Genomic DNA, 19,994 nt, shown 5'->3' with positions numbered 1-19,994 from the left:
GAGCCAAGCCTCAAGGTAAAGCTGGCCCAGAATAAAAAAAGAAAAAAGAAAAAAAGGAGCGGTTGGGAACTTCAGTCACTCCCAGCCTGAAAACAGCCCTCAGCCCCTCACCCAGACTGGCCAGGCACCCCAGTGGGGACCCCCACCCTGATCCAGGACACCCTTCAGGGCAAACCAGCCAGCCCCACCCATGCACCAGGCCTCTACCCTATATAGTAAAAGGGTAATATGCCTCCCAGCACCGGGATCAGTGTGACAGGGGGCAGCGCCCAAACCCCCTGATCGCCCTGCAGCTCTGTGTGTGACAGGGGGCGGGGCCCCAACCCCCTGAGCAGCCCTGCTCTGTGCCTGATAGGGGGGAGCGCCCCAACCCCCCCCCCGACGGGCCCTGCTCTGTGTGTGATGGGGTAGAGCCATAGCCTCCCCATCGGCCCTGCCCTGAGTGTGAGAGTGGCGGCGCCCCAACCCCCTGATCGGCCCTGCTCTGTGGGTGATAGAGGGCAGTGCCCCAACCCCCTGATGGGCCCTGCTCTGTGCGTGACAGGGGGTGGCGCCGAAACCTCCCCATCGACCCTGCCTTGAGTGTGACAGGGGACGGTGCCCCAACCCCCCAATTGGCCCTACCCTGAGCGTGACTGAGGGTGGCATCACAACCTCCCAATCTGCCCTGCTCTGTGCATGACAGGGGGCGGCGCCCCAACTCCCCAATCGGCCCTGCTCTGAGCCCGACCAGGGGCTGCACCTAGGGATTGGGCCTTCCCTCTGCCACCCGGGAGCAGGTCTAAGCCAGCAGGTCGTTATCTCCCCAGGGGTCCCAGACTGCGAGAGGGCACAGGCCGGGCTGAGGGACCCCCCTCCCCCCCGAGTGCACAAATTTTTGTGCACTGGGCCTGTAATATATATATATATATAACTGCCAACTAAGATTGGCAGTTAACTGCCAACTAAGATTGGCAGTTAACTGCCAACTAAGATTGGCAGTTAACTGACAACTAAGATTGGCAGTTAACTGACAACTAAGATTGGCAGTTAACTGACAACTAAGATTGGCAGTTAACTGACAACAAGATGGCGGCTAATTTGCATATGTAGGCACAATGCAGGGAGGCGAAAGGGAAAGCAGGAAGAAGCCCCCTGCCACTGACAGTGATTGGAAACCCAGGGGGGAGCTAAGAGCTGGGGGGCAGGGCAAAGGCGGCCCTGGGGCCGCCTTTGCCCTGCCCCCCAGCTACGATCGGAGAATCAGGTGCCTTTTCCGCCCTGGCCAGTGATAGCAGGAAGTAGGGGTGGAGCCAGCGATGGGAGCTGGGCACGGTCGAGGCTGGCAGTCCCAGGAGCTAGGGGTCCCTTGCCTGGGCCTAAAGCAGAGCCCACAATTGCGGGGCCGCTGCAGCTGCGGGTCCCCGCTGCCCGAGCCAGACGCCTCAGCCAGAGGCGTCCTGCAGGGGCAGGGGCAGGGGCGGAGCCCGCGTGATCGCGGCTTCCCCCGCTGCCACTGCGAGTCCCCGCTGCAGCTGCGGGTCCCCACTGCCCGGGCCGGACGCCTAGGCCAGAGGCGTTAGGCCTGGGCAGGGGCGGAGCCTGCAACCGCGGGGAGCTGAGGGTCCCCTGCCCAGGCCTGACACCTCTGCCGGAGGCCTCAGGCCTGGTCAAGGGGCCGATCCGGTGATTGGTGATCGGAGGGTGATGAGGGTCAAGTCCTCTGGCCGAGGCATCAGGCCTGGGCAAGGGGCAGAGCCAGCAATCGGAGGGGTCTGGGGGTCCCCTGCCCAGGCCTGATGCCTGGGCCAGAGGCATCAGGCCTGGGCTGGGGGCAGAACCAGTGATGGGGGAAATGAGGGTCCCCTGCCCAGGCCTGACGCCTCTGTCAGAGGCATCAGGCCTGGGCTAGGGGCCGATCCTGTGATTGGAGGGTGATGGGGGTCAACGCCTGAGGGATCCCAGTATGTGAGAGGGGGCAGGCTGGGCTGAGGGACACTCCCCCCCACACACACCCAGTGCACGAATTTCGTGCACCGGGCCCCTAGTAAATATAGATTTGTCAATAAATATTTATTTTCCCATCTACCCACTTTATGGGTTTTCAGATTTCAACCTCAATTCTTTTCACTCTTACTCTCCTCACTCTTACTCTGGTTTCTCTTCAGATCGTATAAATCTTTCACCTTTTACATACCGTTATATTGGCTGGGCTGCAAAAATATTCATTGTGGGCCACATGGGGCCTGCGGGGTGTGAGTTTGACATGCTTGACCTAGAGCAGTGATGGCGAACCTAAGACACACATGTCAGAGGTGACACGGAAACTCATTTTTTTGGTTGATTTTTCTTTGTTAAATGGCATTTAAATATATAAAATAAATATCAAAAATATAAATCTTTGTTTTATATGGTTGCAAATACCAAAAAATTTCTATATGTGACACGGCACCAGAGTTAAGTTAGGGTTTTTCAAAATGCTGACACGCTGAGCTCAAAAGGTTCGCCATCACTGACCTAGAGGAATCATGGTAACTCTACAATGGCTCTCAGAACATTGTTACCAGACTCAATGGCAAGTTCTGAACACCAGCCACCAGCACCTGGATTACTTCTGGTTCAAGGATGAATACAATGAGTGACTGGGAGAGGGGACAGATTTAACATATATATGAATTGTCTATTTCTCAAATTCTCCATTTAATATTTTCAGACTGCAGTTGACTGAGAGTAACTGAAACCAGTGAGAGCCAAACAGCATAAAGGTTCTGGGGAGACTACATTATCATCTCATTTAATCTTCACAAACTTCCACAAGTGGGGTTGCGATTGTCATCCTACTTTACCAAGGGAGAATCTAAGGATGAGAATTTAAGGGGTTTGCCCAAGCACACACAGAACTAGCAAATCAGACCACCTTTCTCTTGAGCCTGTGTTCATAATCACTTTTGTATATAATGTATTTTTACTAACTTAGAGAAATGACAGTCCTCATCCTGTCATTACACATCAGGGTTGGAGTCCATATTTCAATTAGTTTGTTGATGGCAGACTAAGATGCCACATTATCTTGGTGCATCTGAATGTTTTATTTCCCAGACCACTGAGCAGCTTCATGTCCTGCAGAAACAACAATTGATCAGGAATGGAAGGCAAGGAGAGAAAGAAGTTCCCTTTCCCCTCCTCCCACTTTTTTCCTGAGTCTCAAGAACCAACTGATTAGGCATAAAGAGGTGTCATGACAACTCACAATGTCCTTTAGGACACATTAACCGCACCCTTTTACAAGGTCCAAGCACTGACCACCACTACTTGGGTTACTGCATGATCACGGATGAATATGGTGAGTGAGAGGTGCTGGAAGAGAGAGAAGGTATTACCTTGGTTTGGGTACCGTCTGCTACTTATCTGTTCCCTGGACACTGGTTATCATGGTCTCAGAGCTTTTCTTTGGCTTGCACAAAATCTCTCCTCTAAAAACTCCTGTAGGAGGAGTTACCAAAATGTCCTAATAGTGTTCATTGTATTTCAAAAGGTCCACTGGGCAGTGGTCAGCAACACTGGCTTCAAGGTCCAACTACAAAGAGAAAATTGAAGAACTCAGTCTCAGGTAGGATTTTCTACTCTTTCTCAGTCTCTGGATTCAACCTCAGCCATGACTCTTAAATTACTGCTTTTTTAAAACGCCAATTCACATAAATGGGATGTTCAGTTGTGGAAAATATGGCTGTGAGTGGTCACACTTCTCATGCCATATTACCTAGCAATGCTCTGATACAGAGCAACCATATGCTTAACATTAAAATGTGACCCCTGTAGGTATTGTGTAGGGGTAGGACATGGATTTTTATAGGATGTGAGAGGACTAATGGTGAGGACAGGGCTTTGTGGCTTTTTCAGTGCTGTTCTATGAGGAACTAAAACAGATTATGAGATGTGACTTGCTGCCCCACTCAGTCTCACATAACTGAAGAAGGTGAGGCACAGATGCCTGTAAGAGTGGGGAAGACCACACATTACCTTTACTTAAGTGGCAGAGAGGGCTCAGTCCTCTAGGTTTCTTTCCATCCCATATAGAAACATGTAAAACCAAAACAAATAGACGGTGGAGGATGGTTTCCTTGCCTCCCACAAGGATCAAGAGGAGGCATTCTGAAGAGGTGGAAGCCTGGGGCTCTGAAGCCAGGCAAGGGGGTTCATATCCTAGTTCTGCAGCTATGTGACTTTGGGCCAGTTACATACCTTTCCTATGCCTGCCCACCAAAGCTGTTCAAGGTTAAATGAGCTACTGTATGTACATCCCTTGGAGAAGTGCCTGGCAGGCAGACACCCTGAGCAGAGGTCTGGTATTGCTGGTGTTGTGACTCTCATTACTGTATTCCTGGTAAAACAGGGAGGCCCAGGGAGTCTCAGAGACTGGAGAATGGGTGTCTTCACCTCTTCTTTCCCTCCCAAATAAGAATCTGTTAAAGACACAGATCTTTACAAATGTACTCCCTGTCTGGCTCCTTTCCTATACCCCACCATTTTACCTTCCTCTACCAAAAGAACTGCCATTAGCAGTTTGCTGTACATTTTTCAGATCTTAGTCTTTGCATTTACTTTTTGCCATATGGATGACTCTGTGAAAAAAGACAAATGGGATAAGGAGACAGCCATTGTTTTTCAATGTTCTTTCTTCAATTACCATTTCTTGGAGATCCTGTCCATGTCAGTACATAGAGGACCCCTTCATCTTTTTCAATAGCTTCATTTTATGTCATAGTAGTGACCCAGTGCACGGATTCATGCACATTGGAAGGAAATTATTTAGAAGGTGGCTGGCGGGGTGGGACTAGGCGAGATGGGCCAGACATGCCCTGGGGCCAACCTCCTGCAGTCCCTCCCCCAGCGTCTGCTGAGTGAGCGAGGTCCCTCTGGCAGGTGGGGTCCCTCAGCCTGGCCTGTGGGGATCAAGCTGAAACCAGCTCTCCAACATCCCCCTAGGGGTCCTGGAGTGCGAGAGGGCACTCTGCAAAGTTGCTGTCGTACAGGGTGGGGAACGCAAATGCAAGTTTGCAGTAAACCAGATTCGGGGGCGACAGTGCCCCAACAACAACATAACCCACAGCCGAAGGTGGAATTGTGTGGCCCGAGAGGAATTGGACTCCCTCCTCTCTGGTTTCAGGGTGTGCCACCTGAGAACCACTGCTGCCAAGTCACTGCAGCTCAGTAGCTCCTGTATTGAGCGTCTGCCCCCTGATGCTCAGTGCACGTCATAGTGACTGATTGGATGGTCAGACACTTAGCATATTAGCTATATATATATATATATATATATATATATATATATATATATATATATATATATATATATTATTGATATACTATAATTTCTTTACATACAGAAATTGGAAAATTGCCTATGGCTTCTTATGTGAATGTCTCTTCATAATAACCAAGTCAATTATTCAGATAGTTTACAAAAAGTAAAATTGCATGCACTTGAAACACACAAAAGAAGACATTATATACTCCTCTAAAATAAAATATGAAAGTAAAGAAATATGATAGCCAATTCACTTGGCCACAAAACATATGTGAATGTAATTTTTTAAATAGTGGGAAATTTGCATGAAACTTTTTGTGTGTTTCCTGTTTTGACACTAAAAATACCATTTCTTGCTAGATAGGAAAAATAATTATTGTTATCAATTCTTCCCAAAATGAATCTATGCATTCAGTGCAAGCACAGTCATGACTCTCAACAAGATTTTGCCATGAATGAACTGATTATTCAGTAAACTTGAAGAGAACACATGTGGGAGTACCCATGGTATTGAGCTTTCTTTACAATATATGAATATCTGCACTATAGATTTAGCAATTAAAATAGGAATTGAGACTATGTCAATGTAAAGGAACACAGATTCTAGACACAGTCACATGTACATGACAAAATGAAAGAAACTGGCTGGCATTTGAAGTCAGATGATGCCCCAAAGCTATCTCTTATGACTCGTGCTGGAACCAAGTGACTGTGTGTGTGTGTGTGTGTGTGTGTGTGTGTGTTGGGGAGGAGGCTGGGGGAAGAGGCCCCTAGGTCCCCTGGATTAACTGGGTTTCATCACACTTTCTAGTTTTTGCACTCTTCTACAGCTGTCTGTGGTGTTGAACAGTCATAGATAAAGACCAGTCTGAAGTCATTCCCAGCAAGCCCTCAGTGATCCTCAGGAGAAGGGCAGATGCACACATAAAACCCAACATAGCCTTCTCAGCTGGGAAAGGCAGATACTCACTCAAGAACTTGGAAATAGCCCCTGGCCAGCTTGGCTCATGTGCTGACCTTTTTACTTGGTAGGCAGCTGGAGATTCTGAGAAATGACGTGGATCTGTCAAAGAGGCTGTGGATGCTGACATAAGCCACACCAGGTTAGAGTTGGCCTTTGAAAAAAATTCATGTGACTTGCCTGCGTATGCCTGCCTGTGACTTTTGAAAATGCAGAAAAAATGATTTAGGATAACAAAGTCTTCCTTTTGACAGCTGTTAAAATAAAACTGCATTTTCACTCCTTTTGATTTGATGTGTTTTTATGCCATATAACTTTCTTGATTTACATTGAAGGGGAGTCCATTCATTCTCACATACTAAGCAGCAACTCTCAGATACTGGGGATGGCGAGATCATGCTGCATGTCAGAGTTCTTCCACCTTTAATGTGAAAAAGCAAGGGAATAGTGATGTAGTACCGGGTCACTCCAGGACTCAGAACTCCTCTCCCTGGGCATTTTGGAGAGACAGCCACTATATTCACCTCTAAAGCCTAGTTGCTTACCCTGATGAGAAGACATTAAGAACAGGCCATGAGCTGGGTGGGGAGCTTAGGACACTCTTTTTTATTACTCTGATTCTCATGAAAACATCATTTAGAAACTACAGCTGTGTTTATTTGTTTATTCTACTAAATATAATAAAATAGATCACGGGCATTTTAATATGAAAATATCAAACCTTCAGGGCCTTCTAAAGGTCATTGCTATTCTCATTGTCCCCAAAGAGTGGAACCCCGCCCCCCCCCCAGGTCCCTTTATTTTGCCATGTTGAGTAAACCTGTTCAGGCCACTGTTAACAGAAGAGAATTCATTTGACTGAAGTGAAGCCAGCCCATAGGTCATAAAGACCGGCAGTGCAAGGGCTTCCAGAAAAAAAGTTCCCCAAAGGAATTGCTGGGAAAGGCAGATACCCACTCAAGAACTTGGAAATGGTCCCTGGCCAGCTTGGCTCAGTGGGTAGAGTGTCACTCAAAGACTGAAAGATCACAGGTTCGAGTCTGGCCAAGGGCATGTACCTCAGTTGCAGGCTCAATCCCGGGCCCCAGTCAGGCCGTGTGCAAGAAGCAACAAGTCAATGTGTCTCTCTCACATTGAAGTTACTCTCTCTCTCAAAAAATATCCGCCAGTGAGGATTAACAAAAAAATAAATAAATAAAAATAAAGAACTTGGAAATGGGTGTTAAGTGGCAAATTGGGCATTCAGAAGTGAGAGCTAAGCTGAAGAGAAGACAGGGAGAGCTAAGAGATAGGAGGGGTGGTGGATATGGGCAAGCTAAAATGACCAGTAAGATTACCTTAAAATAAGGACGAAAAGTTCATACCATCATATATTCCAGGCATGACTCCCCTGTAAAGTGATACCCAAAAGTAAACTCCAAGCAGCCTTTCCCTTACCCTCTCTGCTCTCCCCTTACAACTTGTAAACCATTTCCACAACACCCTCTTGTCCTTCTCACCCACGTACAGTTCAGGGGCTGTCATTCTGTCTCCTTTGCTCAGTTTCTCCCAGCTCTTTATTATGCAGACAATTTAACCGCTCCATGTCCTCTCCATACCCCTCCCTGTTCATACCCCCTTCACTTGTGCATGCTCTGAATTGGCTTTGTCAGAGTATAGCCAGTCTCTCCTCAGAGGGTCAGGTATGGCTGTGGGATGGAGGGGAGGGTGTCTGAGCACCGCTGGGCTACGACTGTTAACCTCCTAGTTGTGAGCAAATAAAGGCAGTGGTGTGGGGGAACATGAAGAGTTGAGGTGAAGACCTGAGGGTAGAGCTAGGAGTAGATAAACCAGGGAGCTTGGTAGAGGGAGGAAGAGACAAACTAGAGATCAGGGACCCATTATGGCCAGTCCACTGGCATCTAAGGGAAAACACAATACTTACAACATAGAGCTCCATGAACCAACATAGATAAATCTCACAATCATCCTGTTGAGAGACAACACCAGCAGCAAAGAGAAATTTAGCAGTGGTGACTAGCACACGCCAGGCAGTCTTGGATATATAGGGACATAGTAAAAGTGTCCACACCAGTGGGGCAGAAGGTTCAGGTTGAACTCTATATTACCTCACACTTGGCTGACTCCCCCCAAAATTGGTATTGACGGCTCCACTTCTCACAGGGGATGCCTACCATCCATGAAGGACTGGTAACAAAGGCAGTCTCACACAGATCATGTGAACTCTGATTATTCAGCCAAGGGAGGGTGTGAACTCCTATGGGAGAGTCTGGGTGGGTTGAAGACCAGAAAGGCCCTCTTCATAGAGGCTCAGTGGTGTGCTGAGTTTACGGGAAGAAAATACCCTTTACCTATGGTGATGATGAGGTCTCAAAATGTCCACTTGGGGGGCTTGATCTGTCTCTCCAGAAGTCAGAATCACAAATAAGATATTCAAAAGTGAAACGGCTGCCAGGGAGACAGAGAGAGAAAAGAAGATTGACCAGAAACCAAGGAGTGCTGCAAGGGACCAGCCATATCCACACTCATCCTCCGTAGGAACCTTCCTCCCTTTGGTTTGTAGGGGCACACAGTGCTCCTCTTATATGACTCTTTCTTCCTATAGCGTTTGACTCACATCCACTGTCCAGTGCCTGGAATACCAATGCCAAGTGTCTCAGGAAGATCCTCAATCACTCCCAAATGCTCTAAAAGACAGGGTCACAATGCTCACCCCTCCTTGATCTTTCTGGGCTGGGGACAGGAATAGGAACAAGAAGTGGATTTGAAACCAGGAAGATATTGCTTCCTCTCCCTCCTCTTTTTTTTTTTTATTGGCTGCCTTACTCCCCTGTTCCACTCCAAGTTAATGCCATCTTGGAGGAAAAAAGAGAAGAAAGGGGCTCACTGATATGTGTGGAGGGACCTGTGTTCTGGGTGATGACCAGAGACCCTCCAGTGGAGTGCTGGAGTTGTGTTTAATGTACATGCACACACTGCCTGTGCATTATGTATACTTACACGTGTGCATGTGTGTGATACCAGGGTATTCAGTGGCTGAAACACTTTCTCTTTAATCTCATATCTAACCATAGGACTGTTTATGAGGGAGGACTGCATGCAGAGAAGGCTGAGAGCCCAGAACAGAACTCCTCATCTTCCCTGTTCTCTGCTACTCTTAGCCCTCTTGGTAGTGATAGCACCTTCCCCATACTCAGCCTGAATCTTCTTCACTCCTAACTTCTTTTTTGACCCCACAGGAAGTCAACAAATCCCCTGTACTAAACTGACACAAGAACCCTTGGTGTTTTTATTTCCCAACCTGAGAAAAGAATGTCTCTGAGTAAATGCGTTTTTGCAAGAAGGAGAATCATTGATGTGGCAAGACCCAAAGCAAGTGGGTCAGGTAGAATCAAGGGCACAATGAACAGAGGAAGGAGCAAGTAGTTATTCCATTTGGGATTAGGAGTATTTGTGGAAAGGTGTGCCAAACCGAGTTGTTGCTCCCTGAGAGAATGTTCCTTTCCCTTCATGCTGTGCTCTCCTGGTTTCTGCATAAGACAGATGGATTCAGAATTGTTACTGAGGTCTAGAGTAGTGTGGACTCTCAGCACATGGCACAGCCTGAGGGCATTTTCCACCTGGAGGCTGTGTCAGTGGGCAGAGTCAGATAGCACCCATCAGTACCAAAGATTTCCCCAAATCCTGCAAATACATGTTTTTTTTATCTAACTCAGATTTTCTTATTCTTTTTTTCTAGCATGGAGAGCTTTGATTCATGTAATAGCAGACAACTGTTTCATGAAGTTCAGCTATAGAATAAGAGAAACTTCCCAATGGACATACAAGCATTTTGACACCACTTAGAAGTTCTGAGGATATTGGCAGTTTCTAGCAGATTTGTAAGTTCAAGTAGCTCAGAAATGTAACTTTCTTTATAGCTCTATATCTTAGGTCAACCTGCTCACGAACTCCCATTTCTACTGATGGAAGAAATTATTGAACCTTGTCCCTTGAAGGTGACTCAATGTCTTCTAGTTTAAAACTTAATCTCTCTGGTGCAATTAATTATCTATTTTGTTCTGGATTTCAATTGTGTAGATTTAAAATCCAATATCCTTATACGGGTTGCTTTCCCCTCTTATATATACTCCCCCGTGTCCTTGTCCCCTTCTTGCTTTCCCCCCTTTCCTTCTCCCTCCTTCCAGTCCTCATCCCCCTCTTCCTCACTCCTCCTCCACATCTCCCCTTGCTTTTCTCCTCCTTTCCCTCTCCTTCTCTTTTCTCCCTACCAAATCATTACTTTTTCTGCTTCCCCCTCCTCTTCTGCTTCTCACTCTTCTTTCCTCTCTTCCTCTTCCCCAAGAAATTATTTAGCTACAGATGACTACAGCAGGACCTGTCCTCTTTTCCCTCTCACCTCTCTTAGTCTTTGAGTGTTTGTGATCCCCACCCCTCATATATATGGTGGATGGGTGTAACTGATCCTTCCGGGCCTTTGGCACACACTAGCATCTGCTGCCAGTGCTGATGGCTGCTGCCATGGCCTCCAATCAGTATAGTTGTACACTTTGGGGCATCTTCTTCCAAGTTCCAGGCCTTGTCTTGTTACCACTCCTCTCAGCATTTCTATGGAGTCTCTTTCTGAGCCTATACCTGAAACTCACTCATGCTATTCATTAGCCCTCGGGAACTTAAGGATACTGTCTCAGGATCTCTCCTCCCTAAATGCCAGGCTCATTTTATGTATGTATGTATGTATGTATGTATGTATGTATGTATTTATTTATTTATAAATCTTTACTGTTGAAAGCATTACATATGACCCTTTTATCCCCCCACTGACCTCTTCTAACCCGCCTCCACCCCCCAAACCCAGACCTTCATTACCCTATTGTCTGTGTTCATGGTTATGCATATATGCATACAAGTTCTTTGGTTGATCTCTTCCCACCCACCCATCCATATTCCTTCTGAGATTCATCAGTCTGTTCCATGCTTCTATATCTCTGGATCTATTTTGTTCATCAGTTTATTTTGTTCATTACATTCCACATATGAGTGGGATCATGTGATACTAGTCTTTCTCTGACTGGCTTATTCTGCTTAGCATAATACTCTCCAGATTCCTCCACGCTGTCTCAATGGGTAAGAGCTCAATTTCTGACCTCCTCTTGACTTCTCCTGCTGGTGTGGGGCACTGATAGGGTGTGTCCCTCCCAGAAATACAGGTAGAATGTAGGGCCAGGTTCAATTCTGCTCTGGGATTCCCAATCTTTCACATTTACTGTCTCAATACTCTCTCATTCCTTTCCAAGCCTCTTTCCAGGGTCATTTCATACAGTTATAAAGGTTGTGCACTTTGTATTAAAGTGAACCCATTCACATGTGATGCACCTTGGAGTTGTGCAGTGCACAGCCTGCCTAGCAGCACATACTGATATTGTGTCCAGCCCCATCCCTAGCTCTAGAAGTGCCCTATTCCCTCTGCTGGGAGAGAAGCAAACACTTTATCCTATTCTAGATCCTACTTATCTATGGCTAAAAAATGCATATATCTAGTCTATGAGCTCTAAGCTTTGGCTATCTGAGGGTCTGCATATAATTCTTTCTTTTAATAAAACCCAGCTTTTGCAAATAAAAACATTAGCTTTAAAAACTAAGGTCTATGCAGTGGGCTTCCAAAATCTGTTTTAGAAATCCAAAGCTACACCTTGATTGGATGCTGCTTTTTGTCATTCTTCTACTGAAGGGGATTCCTCAGCTCCAATAGGGAAGGGGTCATGAACAGCAAAAGTGATTTTGGGAAAGAAAACTCTTGGTTTCACATCCCTAAATATTTGCCATTGCAACTTTTTGTGGTGGTTAGATAGGTCTTGGTGTGTATGGCACAGTAGATTCACAGTTGAAATTCTTCCACAAGGTCAAGAACACTTAAGAATGGTCCTATGTTCAAGGACCAACAAAACAAAACAAAAAGAGCTTTGCCATGTCCACCCCTCCCTGCTAAAGAGAGGGCAGATAAGAAAAGCATTGATGGGGACAAGAACCACAAAGTGATGGTAAGGCAGACCCCCAGGGAGCTGGGCTCTCTTGTCTCTTCCTGGGCTTGTGTCTCAGAAGGGTGCCTGGTTCAGGAAATCTCTCCTTAACCATTGACCCTGAGAACGCTCTCCACCACCCAGAAACACTTTGCTGCTAGAAGGCTCCAGCAAAGGAAATCAGACCATAAGTTCCAGGCCCAGACAATGTTCCCCACCCCCTAATAGCAGGACTCCTGCCTCCAGCAGCTCCCAACACAGGAAACATTCTTCTTGTAGAAGTTAGCAGAATCCCTTCCTCCACCACTAGATGGCCAGGTCTAGGAACGCTCCTTTCACCCCCTCTAGCAGCATCAGCAGGGAAGACATGCTATAAACCAAGCATACCAAATGGAGCACCACATATTCTCTGAAAATCATACTGTCATTACAAAAATAGTCCACAATAGTAGGCCAGGGCTGCATGCCAAACCTAAAAAGGGGGCTGCCTGCTAAAGTAAAAAAAAAAAAAAAAAAATAGAACCAAGTGTCTCCTAACAATACCCAAAATGTGCAGGATACAATAAAAATCATACAAAGAACCAGGAAGGTCACAACTCAAATGAGAAACGAAAACAGACTGGCCCTAAGATAATTCAGATATCAGAATTCTCTGACAAGAATTTTAAAGCAGCCATCATAAAAATAATTACAAATTCTCTTGGAAAAAATATAAAATCTCAGAAAACAAATAGAATACATAAAAAAGAACTGAATGAGAATCACATAACTGAAAAATATAGTAACCATGGGGTAGCCACAGTGCAGAGATTTCTGAAAACAAAACCCAGACTATCATCCTACAAGTGGCTAAATTACAATGTAAATTAAATTCCAAACTTCACAGGGTGTCTTATGTTAAAGTAAGGGCATTGATTGGAAAGAAATGAGATCTTGAATGTTGGCATGGGGACATATGGACAGATCCCAGTCAAGCTGAGGACAGTGAACCCCTAAATTCTGCTGAGTCTTCTCTGCCAATAGAAGCAACCCTTCCACACCTGTCTGAAGAGGTTAAACCTGCTGTGCCTAAAAACCTTTAATGGCTTCCCCTGAGATAGTTTACTCCCAAACAAACGTTGCTGATTTTCCTCATAATCTACCCAACACTTGTCTTTGCTTCTTGACTAGTCATGAGTCCTAGCAGGCTCCAAAATGTGAAGTACAAAGTGTGACCCATGAGAAGGCACATTACACATCAAAAGAACTGTGTGATTTTTCCAATTTATACAGACAAAAATCTAGGGAATTTGTGTGGAAACTAATATTAAGAGTATGAGATAACAATGTGAAGAACGTAAAGTTGGATTGGGCTGAATATATGAATATGGGCCCAGTAAGCAGAGATTCTGGACTCAATCATGCAGCTCGATGGATTAGAAAAGGTGCTATCACTTTTGTTGGTTGGTTGAAACATGGACCAAAAGGTGGTCTACACTAAACAAATTTAAAATGCTAGAACTCCTTTGGTATACTGTATCTGAAAGCTTAGGGAGACTGGAATGTAAAAGTGGATTTATCATGTAAGACCTGTTCACCCATCCTGGGAGAACATATCTTTCATGACTATGAGAAATGCATTTTTGAAGAGCTCTGTGCTCACTCTTCTCTATAGGTCAGAAATTATAGTTGTGATTACTGCCACTGAACCAGTATCTTTAAATGCAATGGGGATAACTGGATCCCAGGGTGACAAGGGCCAAGTGAGGGCACTTAATTGACAAAAAACAACGTAGTCATAGTTACTGTAATGGACAGCAAAGTCAAAGAAGTAATGAGAACAGTCTGACTTACAAAGACTTATGGCATTGGTTAGTTGATCATTGTGTCCCTTGAAGAGAAATAGATGGGTAGTCTACTATATTCTTACTTGAACTATATAAGTGAAGAATCCTAGGTCAAGTCCACTGAAGATTAATTTAAGTCACCAAAACAGAGATATATGGCCCCAAATAAATTGTAAGACTTGAGCCAGTTTACAGACTTAGAACCCTTTGAATGAAAGGGGAGACCAGGGAGATTAAAAATGGTGGCAGAGTAAGTGGATGCTGCATGTTCATGCTCCCAGGAACAAACTGGAATTACAACTAAAATACAGGAAAACTTCCTGAATAATCAACAGGAAACTCACAGAGAGAACCCTGATACCCGAGGACCGAAAGTTGGAGACCACATAGAGACTGACACATCATCAGGGAGGAGATACACATCCTCTAACTTTAGAAGAAACTTTGGATGGAACACAACACTTAGACATTTGACTCAAGCAGAAACAATGGCTAATGTCTAAGACATTAATCAATAATCCAAAAATTGAAGTAATAGATGGGAAGTATGCCTTCAAGACCAAGTACAACTTAAAAGATAAGAAGGCTCTGCTTAGACTCTTAGATAAGCATGACCAGTGAGGCTTAGGAGGAATTCTTCTAGAAGACATAGAGGAAGGACTGCCCAATTCCCAGAAAGCTGTCAAGTCTTTAGGGGACCAGATATTATCTGTAAATCGTCCTGATAAGAAGAAAATTCTTTTCTTCGATGATAAAAGCTGTCAATTTTCTGTGGACAAAGAGTTTCAGAAACTGTGGAGGAGTGTCACTGTGGATTCAATGGATGCGGAGAAAATCAGAGAATATCTGAAGCGACAGGGTATTTCTGCAATGCAGGAATCTGGACCAAAGAAAGTAGCCCCTATTCAGAGAAGAAAAAAGCCTGCTTCACAGAAGAAGAAAAAAGATGACTTACGACTCATAATGAACACATGGCTGGAGTGCTAAAGGACTACTCTGACATTGCTCCTGGAAAATAGTGAACAGTTTTGTAGGATAAATCAGAAGTTAGCCTCTTGGATTTTGCAAGTCATCAAGGATGGATGGATAGAGTTGTCTTGCCAACCTGAATGTCAGCTTTACAGCCTAACCCTCAGGGGGCTTGACGGTATCATCTAAAATGTCATTGTTAAGACTCATGTCAAGAAGCTTTTAAAAAAATGTTTTTATTCAATTCTGAAAGAGGAAGGGAGAGCGAGAGTGAGAGAAACATCAATGAGAGAGAAATGTCGATTGGCTGCTATGTTTTATTCTAGGAGTTTTAAGATTTCTGGTCTGACATTATTATGGCTTTATAATTTAACTTGAAATCATGAAGTGTGATTCCTCCCGCTTTATTCTTCTTAGGATTGCTTTGGCTATTTGGGCACATTTGTGGTTTTATATACATTTTAGGATTGTTTTTATACTTCTGTAGAAAATGCCACTGGAATTTTGATAGGGATTGCATTAAATCTATAAATGGCTTTGCGTAGTATGGATATTTTAATAATTTTATTCTTTCAATCCATGAACACGGGATATCTTTCCATTTATTTGTGTCTTCAATTTCTTTTATCAATGTTATGTAATTTTCAGTGTGGAGATCTTTAACCTCCTTGGTTAAATTTATTTCTAAGTATTTTATATTGTTTTGCATAGTGTTGTAAATGGGATTGTTTTCTTTATTTCTTTTTAGATAAGTTATTGTTAGTGTATAGGAATGCTACTGGTTTGTATGTTAATTTTGTATGCTGCAACTTTATTGAATTTGTTTATTAGACTCAATAGTTTTTTGGTGGATTCTTTAGAATTTTCTTTATATAAATTCATGTCATCTTCAAGTAGAAACTATTTTACTTCTTCTTCCTATTTGTTCTAGTGCCTTTTATTTCTTTTTTCTACCTGATTGCTTTGGCTAGGAATTTCTGTTCTGTGTTGAGTAAGAATGGGCACCCTTGTCTTGTTTTTGATATTAGAAAAAAAGCTTTCATTGTTTTTCCATTGAGTACGATGTTAGCTCTAGGCTTGTCATGTATGGCTTTTATTATATTGAGGTATGTTCTGTACCCATTTTATTAAGAGTTTTTATCATGAACAGATTGAGTTCTGTCAAATGCTTTTTCTGTGTCTTTTGAAATAATCATAGGATATTTTTCTGTCATTGTATTAATGTGGTGTATCACATTTACTGATTTGCATACATTAAACCATTCTTGCATCTAGAAGAAAAAAAAGAAAGGGGAGTCCAGGTCTCTGAAGGAAGGACTCCCTCCATACTGCCAAAAATATATACTGTAAATTTTTCTGCCAGGATTTACCAAAGAGACATATGGCCTTTTAACAGGCTGATTGTGCATGAGGGGGAAAATAATCAAACTTTTCAGGGAGTATTGAGCACTGCTTCTGGATTGACACTAATTCCAGAAGACTCAAAGTGTTTCTGGGGTCTACCAGTCAGAGTGGTGGTTTATGTAGGTCAGGTGATCAATGGAGTTTTAGATCAGGTCTGTTTCACAGGGGGTCCATTAAGTATCTAAACTCATCCAATGGTTATTTCCCCAATTCCAGAATGTATAATTGGAATAGATATGCTCAGTAACTAGCAGAATGCCCACATTGGTTCCCTGGCCTGTGGGGTGAAAGATATTATGGTGAGAAAGGACAAGTGGAAACCACTAGAATTTCCTTTACCTAAGAAAATAGTAAACCAAAGGCAATACTACATTCCTGGAGGTATTTCTGAGTCTAGTGATGCCATTTAGAACCAGAAACATACAGAGATGGTGATTCCCACTACATCCTCATTCAACTCGCTTACTTAGCCTGTGTAGAAAACAGATGGATCTTGGAGGATGACAGTAGTTTATTATAAACTTAGCCAGGCAGTGACTCTAATTGCAGCTACTATTGTAGATGTGATTTTATTACTTGAGCAAATGAACACATACCCTGGTACTTGTTATGCAGCTCTTAATCTTGCAAATGCTTTTTTCTCACTAACTGTTTGTATAACCACCAGAAGCAGTTTGCTTTGAGCTGGCAAGGCCAGTAATACTTACATCTTCACTGTCCTACATCAGAGATATATCAACTCCCCAGCCCTATGTCATAATTTAGTCTGTGAAGATCTTGATCAATCTTCCCTTCTACAAGACATCTCAAAGTTCTATTACATTAATGATGATAAGCTGATTGGACCTAGTGAGCAAGAAGTAGCAACTACTCTAGAATTCACAGCTTCCCTGAGTGTCCCTTGAAGCTCAGTAATTTTCATGCAGTTTCCTGAGGCAAAGTCTTTTCCAAAAGCACTTCTATTCCCAGCCCATTATTTTTTTAAATATATTTTTGTTGATTTCAAAGAGAGGAAGGGAGAAACATCAATGAGAGAGAATCACTGATTGACTGCCTCCTGCACGCCCCCTACTGGGGATTGAGTCCCCAACCTGGAATCGAACCTGGGACCCTTCAGTCTGCAGGCCGACGCTCTATCCACTGAGCCAAACCAGCTAGGGCCCAGCCCATTATTTGCAACCTGGAGCCAACCTGCTGTCACTCGTCATCATAACAGGGCCCAATAGAAAGGGAGATTATTAAGGGATTCTGAGGGTAAACCTTCAACAGTAAACCAGTTGGACCCAAGAAGATAAAAGGATGGTTTAAACTAGAAGGGGTTTTTGACACCATGCCCACGAGCAAAAATGTGTGTAGGTGATTGTATGTGGAGGGTATGGAGAGAGGGTCCTTGCCAGTACACACTTTACCCTGTAGATCTTCTGATGTACTTCATTCCTCTTTCACTCTCCACCTTTCCCAGATACTGCCATTCCTCACTTCTGGATAAGCTAAATTGGGGAGACCTGGGGGCACTGACCTCAAAGCCTCAGTGCCAAACTGTTTTTTCCATGTTCACCATTAAGACCCAGCTCTGCAGATGAGACCAGACTGCTGACCTTAATATAACAACAGCTAACAATTTTAAGCACTACCTTCCAGAAGTGTGATCAAAATAGACAGGCTACTCTCTCCCTCTAATCCTCAAAATAATCCCGGAAGCCATTTTATCAAGGGGAAAATTGAGTCCCAAGGAGGAATAGTAACTTGCCAAAAGTCACATAGCTAGTGGGCAGCCAGCAGAGACAGGACTTGAACCCCTTTGATCTAACTCCAGAGCTAACACTAACTATTGCTGCAGCAACTCTGACTCTCCATGGAAACAGGCACCCTTCACTATTCACTCTGTGTGCTTGGTGGGAAATCTGGAGAATGAAAGTTCCAGAATAAACTATAAAATGTCACTTGGCTATGTAAGGTCTACTCAGGGCAATCAATACAATCTGAGTGGGGAAGTAAGAGTCTGTGATGTCACAGGCTTTGGGCCCAACCAACCACAGGTGAAACCTCTTTCTCCCTCATCTATTCCCTCAGTCTCACAAGCTCTCTCTGCACATACTCTAAGAGTCACAGCTTCTTTACAGCTCTGCACCCTGCTATGGCTCTCCTGGGACAGGAAGGTCAGAAACTGCTCCAACATCAGAAGCTCTAAGATCTGCTTCATTGTGTGTATCTCAGGCCAAAGCCACCGACCCATGGCAAAGCTCCAGGAGCCACCTAAGGGTTTCTCCAGGGGCCAACGTCAGAACCCACAGAAGTGCAGATAGGAAGCCTTCATGCTGGATCTTTGGTCAGCAGAAACAGCTCTTGGCTCCAGGTGCAGGAATATCTTCAGTTTCACAATCAGGAGCCCTTTTTGCTTCTGGGAGCCCAGGTCAGGCCATTGTAAGACTCCTGGACCATTTTGGCCTTGAAATCAACCTCAACTGCAGGCTAAGTTTCCCCTAGCACTTCTTGCAACAATAAACAGCATGTGCAGGAATCAGCATTGCTGAGGCTTCATGTCCCAGCCCATAAACACAACTCTATTCCTGGTGGAGCTGTTTCCAATACTTTGGTTTCTGTGGGTTCAGAGAGGTGATGCACCTGCCATGGAAAGACACAATGGCAGACAGCTCTCTACTCTCTGTCTCAAACCCATGCAGGACTGGATCCTGCTCTCACACAGGAAGTACCAGAAATAAAGTTTGGTGTCCAAAAACCAATAGTACCGGCTCCAAACCAAAGTGATGGCAACTTTACCAAATGACAACATAGCATCTGACTGCCCTAAAACTCACCACTGACCACCCAGACAGAAAAATCTGACTCCAGGAGTGGGACCAGCAAGGAACCAATTGGAAGACAATAGAGGTGGGGCACCAGGCAAACCTCAAAACCTATGAACCCTCTGGTGGTAGCTGAAAGGTGAGAGGAATAGAAGGGTTAGATAGGTGGAAGCTCTGGTCTTTAAGAGAAGAAAATACAAAGTTCGATAAAGGCCATTATGAGCTATGAGCTAAAGAATAGAGTCACAAAGAAAACTTATTAAAATGGGAATTCTAGCCCTGGTTGGTGTGGCTCGGTTGGTTGGAGTGTCATCCAGTACTGTGAATTCTAGAGCTATGGCGAGATCCAGTGCCTCAGAGTGTTGGGATGGGTCCCAGAAATATAATTTTTAAACAAACTCTCCCTAGAAATTCATCCTACATATAGAGGTTTGAGAATCACTGGCCACATCATAACAGATTTACAGGAGGGCAATGTGGACTCCAAGAAGGAATTTATCTGCTGAGATGAACTTCCCATGGTCAACCCAGAGCCCAAATTTAATAAATAATAAGAGCTTACCAGCTATTTGCTGACAGGGGCTTCCCCAGGGGAGTTCAGACTGAACTCTGAGCTTCCGGCACATTGCCTGGTTTGTTTATCTCAGTCAACCACTACAGGGAAACACTGGTTTCCTCTTTCCTCCGTTGGACTGAGAACTGCCTTATCCATTCAGAAAT

General features: G+C 44.4%; 1 pseudogene; it reads left to right on the top strand.

Moving 5' to 3' along the window:
• Positions 1–13,974: 13,974 nt before the first annotated feature.
• On the top strand, positions 13,975–15,113 carry LOC118654405 (annotated as a pseudogene).
• Positions 15,114–19,994: the final 4,881 nt, after the last annotated feature.

The sequence above is a fragment of the Myotis myotis genome, unplaced genomic scaffold (assembly GCF_014108235.1).
Source record: "Myotis myotis isolate mMyoMyo1 unplaced genomic scaffold, mMyoMyo1.p scaffold_m19_p_4, whole genome shotgun sequence".
In the NCBI taxonomy this organism is placed as follows: Eukaryota; Metazoa; Chordata; class Mammalia; order Chiroptera; family Vespertilionidae; genus Myotis; species Myotis myotis.
Note: the sequence above shows the minus strand (reverse complement) of the source record. Positions and strands in the feature narration are given on the sequence as shown.